At 37.2% G+C, this 8,966-nt stretch overlaps 1 non-coding gene across 1 annotated transcript; it reads left to right on the top strand.

The window, feature by feature from the left end:
- The first annotated feature begins 1,804 nt into the window (after positions 1-1,804).
- On the top strand, positions 1,805-1,877 carry Trnak-cuu (transfer RNA lysine (anticodon CUU)). The gene has a single exon. It is a non-coding gene; the product is annotated as a tRNA-Lys (tRNA).
- Positions 1,878-8,966: the final 7,089 nt, after the last annotated feature.

Below are 8,966 nucleotides of genomic sequence, written 5' to 3'. Positions count from 1 at the left end.
ACTAATATAAGAAAAACTATATACAAAAGGACAATAACTATATACAATATATACAAGTAATAAATACCTAAACAATGTCTAGTCCATTTGTATTTGACAAATTCAGAGAAAATAATTTCATTATCTATCCTATTTTTGTAAGTCCAGAATGTATCCTAATTAATCTTCAACTATAACTAACTAACCTTCAACTATAACTAACTAATCTTCAACTCCCTCAGAGACCCAAGAAGGAAATAATATTAGCTAACAAAAATAAAAACAGGAAGTGCACATAAGCAACCTCCAAAAAATTTGTGAGTTGACAGAAACAGACAGCTGTCTGGACAGTCACCTGAGGTTTCTCCGAAGTGCTGGGGCATCATCTTCAGCCTATAGGCCCAGCATATCCGACAGACTCATTTGTGAAGCAGGATGTACACAAGGTCAACAGTTCAACCTCACATTGAGTGAGAGTAGTCCATGTACCAGAAACACCTGAATTCCACCAGTGTCATGTCATGATTCAGGATTTCAAATTCTGGAAATTGATGATGGTTTTCCAACTCAGCTGTCCATTCTTCCTGGCTGTGTATATATATGGCTTCATCTCAGCATCCCATTCTTCTCCATATCCCTCCATCAAATGCCAGTCTACTATTGAGAGGCGTGAGCTTAGTTACTCTTCAAGAATAACTGTTTCAGCTGCTGTTCCATTGCACATCAGAGGCCATCGGCCCACTGCCTGTTCAGCTGCCTTCGAAGAAAAGGGCACTGTACCTTTTTCGAATTGCGAAGGCCACTTCAGGGATGGTGCCATATTGTCCTGGCCTCTGAAGATGCCTTTTGATAAAGCCATAACCACACTTGTTTTGGCAAGAATCAGTAATCCTTTGTTTTATGTCCTGTTTGTCCATTTTGTCCTGTTGATTCGAGGATACTTTGTTGTCCAGTGGCTAACTTTTGCCACAATGAAAGTTAACTCCATATGCAGTTTCTTCAATGCCCATATTTTCTCTGAAGTAGATTGGTACTGCCAGGAGCCGACATGTCTCATAGTCATAACAAAAAAGAAAAATTTTCTAAGTTATTAAAACATTTTAAATGCCATATTCTCTGAAGGGTTTGAAGATAACCTGTCTATCTAAAATATATCTTCTCAATCTTGAAAACATACCTAATATAACTACAAGTTCTATTATAATATCTAACTACTAACTTTCATTTCTTTATATCCTAATAGTTGGTAATAACATTCAAGGATCAGAAAATTGCATTACATTGTTAGATGAACGGTACAATTAGAAAAATATATATAACATTTTCTAACAATATCAATTTCAATATATATAATTTGTATACAATATAAAACAATCCAATCCAATGTAAAGTATTTACATTTTTCTTTTCTTTCTTTCTTTCTTTTTTTTAATAAGAACCTTAAATCTAATCTCCTTTGCTTAGCCTTTTTCCTAACCCTTGACAACAACTTGTAACCAACCCCCCTAATCAATGAAAATTATCCCAGACCCAAAACCCATTAAAAGACCAAAAAAACCAACCGCTCCACACCACCTCTTTGGGAATGTGGGCGTCGTATTCTTGAAATTGCTTCCTGCTGGGTATGGGCGAAGGTATCTTTATCCTGAAAGAAAAATTTTAGGTTAATTGTCAAATTCTAGGAAAGGAAAATATATCCTTCGTTATCCAGTCTGTGTATAATGCCAAAATTCAGGGTTTATCTCAAATCCTTCAGAGATCTACAGAATATGGCATTTAAAATGTTTTAATTTAAAATGTTATTTGTATGTTAATAAATAAAGTTGCCCGGCTAGCTCAGTCGGTAGAGCATGAGACTCTTAATCTCAGGGTCGTGGGTTCGTGCCCCACGTTGGGCGCCAAATGTAGATGTATCCAACCTTCCCATCAAACAATAAACACAGAACCAATGCAAAGAAGAAAGCCAAGAGGTCAGAGCCAAGAGCCAAAACCTTACCCTTCCTCCTGCAGTGGTCCTACCTCTCTGAACCAGAGCTACCTCTCTGTTAAAGTCTTTATATAGAGTTCCTGTCCTGCCTTCTCATTGGTTGTAAACCCAACCACATGACCGCCTCCTCACAGCCTGTCTGTATAGGCCTCCAGGTTTTCCATGATTGGTATTAAGATTAAAGGCATGTGTATCCAATAATGGCTGTATCCCTGAACACACAGAGACTTACCCAGCTCTGCCTACTAAGTGCTGGAATTACAAGCGTACGCTATCACTGCCCTGCTTTCCTATGGCTTGCTAATAGCTCTGACCCCCGGGCAACTTTATTTATTAACATACAAATAACATTTTAATACAAATAAAATATCACCATAGTCAGCAGAGCCTGGTACATTCAGAATTCCTGGAGCTTGGCCTAGTGTTTGTCTCTGGATCTCTGCATCTATTTCCATCAGTTAGTGGATGAAGGTTCTATAATGAAAGTTAGGGTATTTACCAATATGATTACTGGCGTAGGCCATATCAGGTACCCTCTCCACTATTGCTAGTAGTCTAAGCTGTGATCATCCTTGTGGATTTCTGGGAACTTTCCTAGCACCAGGTTTCTCCCTATCCCCATGATGTCTCCCTCTATTGTGGTATCTCTTTCACTGCTCTCCCACTCCATCCCTGTTCCAGATCAACCATCTCATTCCCTTATGTTCTCATGCCCCATCCCCTACCCTCCATTGCTCCCCATTATCTCCACTTTAATCATGGAGATCTCATCTGTTTCTCCTTCACTGGGCTAGCTATGCATCCCTCTTAGGGTCCTCCTTGATAGCTAGCTTCTATGGAGCTGTGGGTTGTAGTCTGGTTACCCTTTGTTTTACATCTAGTATCCACTTATGAGTGAGGACATATCATGTTTGCCCTTCTGAGTCTGGGTTATCTCACTCAGGTTGATATTTTCTAGTTCCATCCATTTGCCTGCAAATTTCATGGTGTCATTGTTTTTTACTGCTGAGTAATACTCCACTGTGTGTATGTACCACATTTTCTTTATCCATTATTTGGTTGGGGGCATCTAGGTTGTTTCCAAACTCTGGCTATTATGAATAATGCTGCTATGAACATAATTGAGCATGTGTCCTTATGGTATGATTGAGCATTCCATTGGTATATACCCAAGAGTGGTATAGCTGGGTCATGAGGAAGATTGATTCCCAATTTTCTAAGAAACCACCATATTGATTTCCATATTGCACTCCCACCAGCAGTGGAGGAGCGTTAACCTTGCTTCACATCCTCTCCAAGGTAAGTTGTCTTCAGGGTTTTTTGATCTTAGCCATTCTGACAGGTGTAAGACGGTATCTCGGAGTCATTTTGTTTTGCCTTTCCCTGATGACTAAGGATATTGAACAATTTCTTAAATGTCTTTTTGCCGTTTGAGATTCTTCTGTTTAGATCTGTAGCCCATTTTTTAATTGGATTGCTTGGTATTTTGCTGTCTAGTTTCTTGAGTACTTTATATATTTTGAAAATCAGCCCTCTGTCAGATGTGGGGTTGGTGACAATCTTTTCCCATTCTGTAGGCTGTCGTTTTGTCTTAATTACTGTGTCCTTTGCCTTATAGAAGCTTCTCAGTTTCAAGAGGTCACATTTACTAATTGTTGCTCTCAGGGTCTGTGCTATTTGTGTTTTATTTAGGAAGTGATCTCCTATGCCAGTGCATTCAAGACTGCTTCCTACTTTCTCTTCTATCAGGTTCAGTGTAATTGGTTTTATGTTGAGGCCTTTGATCCATTTGGACTTGAATTTTGTGCACAGTGATAGATGTGGATCTATTTGCAATCTTCTACATGTTGACATTTAGTTATGCCAGCACCGTTTGTTGAAGATGATTTTTTTTCCATTGTACAGTTTTGGTTTCTTTGTCAAAAATAAGCGGTTCCTAGGTGTGTGGGCTAATATATTGGTCCACATATTGGTTTTTATGCAAATAACAAGTTGTTTTTATTACTATAGTAGAGCTTGAGGTCAGGGATAGTGATTGCCTCCAGAGGTTGAATCTGTTTATCTTTACCCACATTTTGCCTTGGAGTTTTTGTTTGTTTATTTGTTTGTTTTGTTTGTTTTACCTTTCTGTCCTTCTGTATATTTTACTTTCACTGTTTCTCATTGTCTGGCTGTCTGGCTGTCTGGCTGTCTGGCTGGTTTCTGCCCCCAAGTGTGTCCCTCTCATTTTTCCTCATTCTCTCCTTCTCCTCCTCCTTTTCTTCCCTCTTGAGCCTCAATTTCTCCTCCTACTTATTCTCTCTATTCCGCCTATCCTTCCTATCCCTCTCCTGCCTAGCTATTTGGCCATTCGGCTTTTTATTAGACCAATCAGGTGCCTTAGACAGGCAAGGTGAAATAAACGCAACACATATTTACATAATTCAACAAATGTAGCACAAACAAATATAACACATTTTTATATCTTTAACAAAGGCAGCAGAAACAAATGTAACACACCTTCACATAGTTAAAGTAATATTCCATAAGTATGCATTTAGTATTTTAAGAAACTTTCAAAATATTTCCAAAAGTAATTTTAACATTTTAAGCCAGCAATATTTGCATTATGCCGCAATTTCTGTTATCATAATGTTTGATTTCTGATATTATAATAAATGTGTAATAACATAGTGGTGTTAAATTGTACTCATTTAGTGCAAAAGGATGTTCCTTAACATTCTATGTGTACATTTGATGTGTAGATATACTTTATTTTTATTTAACTTGAAGCTATATTGTATATATTTTTCCTGTACAACATGTTTTTATATATAGCTAATGTATTTATGTACATATTTGTATATCTACATACAAACAAATATACTCATAAGCATATTGTGGAATGACTAATTCCAACCAAGGGTCTTATTTCATGATATATATCTTCAAATCTCTTCAGGCTTTTTACTTGTACTTGTCCTATTTTCTTATTGAATTTTAAGAATTCTTATATATCTGTTTGTAAGTTACCTTTCAAATGTACAAATTGAAAATCTTTCCCCAAAGCCTATGACTTACCTTTTCATTCTTTGCACATGTGTTTTAGAAGCAAAAGTTTCTGCTGTGAATACAGCCCTGTTTATGATTTTGCTGTTACATTGGTTGTGTTTTGAGTATTCAAATTAAAAGATGTTCTCTCAACAAGTAGTTCTTACTTGGGAGAAATGTTCCTACCCACCTGATTTTTGTCAATGTCTGCAGACACAGTTGATTGTCACAATTCAACAAGTACACAGGTTCTATAGGCATCTGGTGAACAGAGGCTGAGGACACCACTAAATATGGAAAATACATCAGGCCACACAATGAAGAATTATCCAATCACAAGAAGACTGTGGAGCCTCATATTTATTGTATTCTATTCTATTTGGGTTTTTATTTTGTGGCGTATGTCTGTTTGCCCGTGTAAGTGACCACTGGGAGGCCAGAAGAGTACATCCAGTCCACTTGAGTTGTAATTCAAAGCTATTATAAACTGCCAAACGTTGATGCTGGGAATCACACCATGGTCCGCTGGAAGAGCAAAGAGCACTCTTAATCATTTGTGTGTGGAGGTCAGAAGGAAGAAGAAAATGAAAGGGGAAATGATGAAAGTACTATAATTTTAACAAATAATAAAATATTGATAAAGGTTATTGTTTTCAGTTTTGCAAGGCATTTTTGCTTAGGCATGGATTCTGTGTTAACAACATTATATTCAGAACGTTTTGTGTACATTTTTTTTTTTTTTTTTTTTTTTTTTTTTTGGTTTTTCGAGACAGGGTTTCTCTGTGTAGCTTTGCGCCTCTCCTGGAACTCACTTGGTAGCCCAGGCTGGCCTCGAACTCACAGAGATCCGCCGGCCTCTGCCTCCCGAGTGCTGGGATTAAAGGCGTGCGCCACCACCGCCCGGCTTGTGTACATTTTCAATGAAACAACATCTTTTATGTCATTCTGAGCAGAATGCATTTTTCATTTGTAGACTATTTATATCTTCTTATCACTACCTTTAAGCAAGGAGACAATAACAAATTTGGTGTAGCTTTCTCCATGTTTGTTGTGATAGGTTTGCTGTGCTTTGGAATCTAAGTATAGATGCTTTTAATCAAATTATCTTATATGGAATTTTTATAAGAGCGATTCTTTTCAAGTATCTTTCTGAACTCTCTCACTCTCTTTGTCAAAGAATTTAAATTCACCATATCAGGCAAGTAAAACTGAGCGTTGGCTCCATGATTTCCTATTTGACGATTTTAGTCTTTCTTTGTTTTTTTCTGAGTAGTTTCTGATGTTGTTTTAAAGCTGATTCATCTTCGGTTCTGCAATAATAATATGTCATGAGTCACCTACACTACAGATTTCACTGTAGGCTGAATTTTTACCTCCTGTAATTTAAATTATCTTAGTGTTCTTCATATCTTTGAATAGGATATTAAAACTTTCCCTTTGTTAAATTTGTGAAATATAGTTTATTTTAATATCATCATTTATTAATTATCTCAAGCATAGCAGTTATGAGTGTTTATGTAATTGTGATTTTTATCCTAATTGTAGATGATTCTTTGCATAACTGAAAATCATCAGTTGGATGAAACATTCTGGGTTCATTTTGTTGTATAGAAGAATTTTAATTCATTGCACAGATCTATATAAGATGATTTGTTTCGGGAGACAACTAAACTTGTTAGAGTTTTACTTCATCCAGGCTTTCTTTTACTCTGTGTCATTCAGAAATACAACAGCATGCAGTTAGGAAAATTAGTAATCACCTCTGCTGTAGTAAAGGCTTTTGAAAACTTCCCAATGCCTGATGCATGGGTCGTGAGATGTCTTCAGTCAGATTAGGAAGACTAGAAGAGGTTCCTGAGTGTGTCTGGGTTGTGGTAACTTTGCATACAGTTTTCTTCAGTGATTTTCTCCTCAGGTTTAGGTAGTTGCAAAATGTTTTCTTGCTCTTCTGTACTCATGGGACCATTTTTTATGCATTTTCTTATAGATCCTCGCAGCACTGTGACTATAAAACTCTGCCCAGGTATCATCCCTACTCCCTGTGATTCCCTTCTCTGTGGTCCCAACTCTCTGTCTCTGCCAAACTAGCATCTCTTTTACCTCACTTCAGGAGCTAGCTGCAAGACACAGCATGACATCACATCAGATGCTGGGATAAACAAGCTAATGAGTTTGTCGAACTATCTTGATTCTCAGGTATCATATACTGGTTGCCATTGCCTGATGTACAGTCTTTTCAGAACCATTGTGTCTTATATTTTACTTGTTTTCTGTTTTTAAGCTGTTTTTAGCAGGAGGTGGATTCATCTCACTCCACCTCGATGAACAGGGTAAGTTTCTTTACCAAATTGTAATATTACAAAAAACCACAAAATCAAACATTTCTATGGAATGAAGCAGTGACTCAAAAATATTTAGACGTTTTAGACGTCCATCATGATTGAATGTATCAGAGCAGATACCAGAAGGGCATTTAAATTTTTGTTGCTCAAATATGATGAATCACAAAGATCCTGTGGGATACAGCTTGGAAATATGAAGAAAATAAGTGTGCTAATCTGTCTTTCTGTTGCTTCACCCACTCAACAAGGATTATTTGTAACACAAATTCATAGTTTTCCAGAACTAATTTCTATTTCTTTCTTATGAACATAAAAGATGCCCCAGAAAATTTAACAATTAACATACAAAATAAATGTTGTATGTGGATAAATGCTTAAACTTTCATCTGGAGTAAAGGAGTTAATTGGGGACAATAAAAGCCAGCTTGGTCATTACTGATATATCAATAGATCTCTCTACATATGTGAGCAGATTTAGGGAAAATAATAGAATCTGAAAGAATAGAACAATGTAAAAACTTCAAACAAATAACACAATGTAATGTCACTACAAGGAAAATAATTATTTGGGGAACTCAGAAAATATGTTTCATTGCTAAATCAAGAGTTGGTTCTTATCAAATGGAGCAATAACAAGTGAGAAAGTGTCTGGAAGTGTGCCCCACAATTGTACTGATCTTCTGTTTTCTACACAATCATAATTGATTGAATAAGTCAGGAAAGCAAATTAATAAACTGTAAGTAGAAACACAAAAAGTTTCCAAAATCCCAAAATAATAGAACAAACAAACAGAGATAGAGAACAGGAAAAAATTAGAAGTATGATGCATGACTGGCTTATTTGGGAAGTGTGTGTGTGTGTGTGTGTGTGTGTGTGTGTGTGTGTGTGTGTGTGTAAGAGAAAGGGATGGGGAGGAATCATAATTTAAGAGGGACTTTGTAAGTTGTACTAACTTTTAGATTCTATAATTAAAAGAACAAGCCTCTGAGGGATATCAATCAAATACAGCATAACAAGTTACAAGACTAGGCAGAACCCCTCATATCAAGACAGGATAGGCAACCCAGTAAGAGGAAAGGGGTCCAAGGAGAAGGCAAAAGAGTCAGAGACACCCCTACAACCACTGTTAAGAGCCCCACAAGAACATCAAGCTACACAACCATAACATATATGCAGAAGACCTAGCTCAGACCCAGACAGACTCCCTGATTGTCTCTTCCTTCACTGTGGGTCCCTATTAGCCATGCTTAACTGATTCTGTGTACCTTGTTCTCCTGGTGTCCTTGACCACCCTGGCTCCTACAATCTTTCCTGTCTGTCTTCTGCAGGATTCCCTGGGCTCCACCTAAGGAGAGGCTGAGTCTCTGCTTCTGCTCCCACCAGCTGCTAGCTGTTTTATTTGTTTGTTTCCGAGACAGGGTCTCACTTAACCAAAGCTGATCTCAAACTCTGCATGTAGCTGTCAAGATCACCAATGTTCACTACAGTGAGTGCCAGGCTAACAATGCTCCCTAACGTGTATGTGTGTGTGTGTGTGTGTGCATTTTCTTCAGTAATCTATTTATTTGGTAAGGTTGTGAAACTATCTATTACATTGCCATATTTTTCTTCAGGAGTTTCATTTTTT

This window comes from Peromyscus californicus, unplaced genomic scaffold (genome assembly GCF_007827085.1).
Source record: "Peromyscus californicus insignis strain IS unplaced genomic scaffold, ASM782708v3 Scaffold_17__1_contigs__length_78620276, whole genome shotgun sequence".
NCBI classification, from domain to species: domain Eukaryota; kingdom Metazoa; phylum Chordata; class Mammalia; order Rodentia; family Cricetidae; genus Peromyscus; species Peromyscus californicus.
This window is presented reverse-complemented; position numbering and strand designations above follow the sequence as displayed.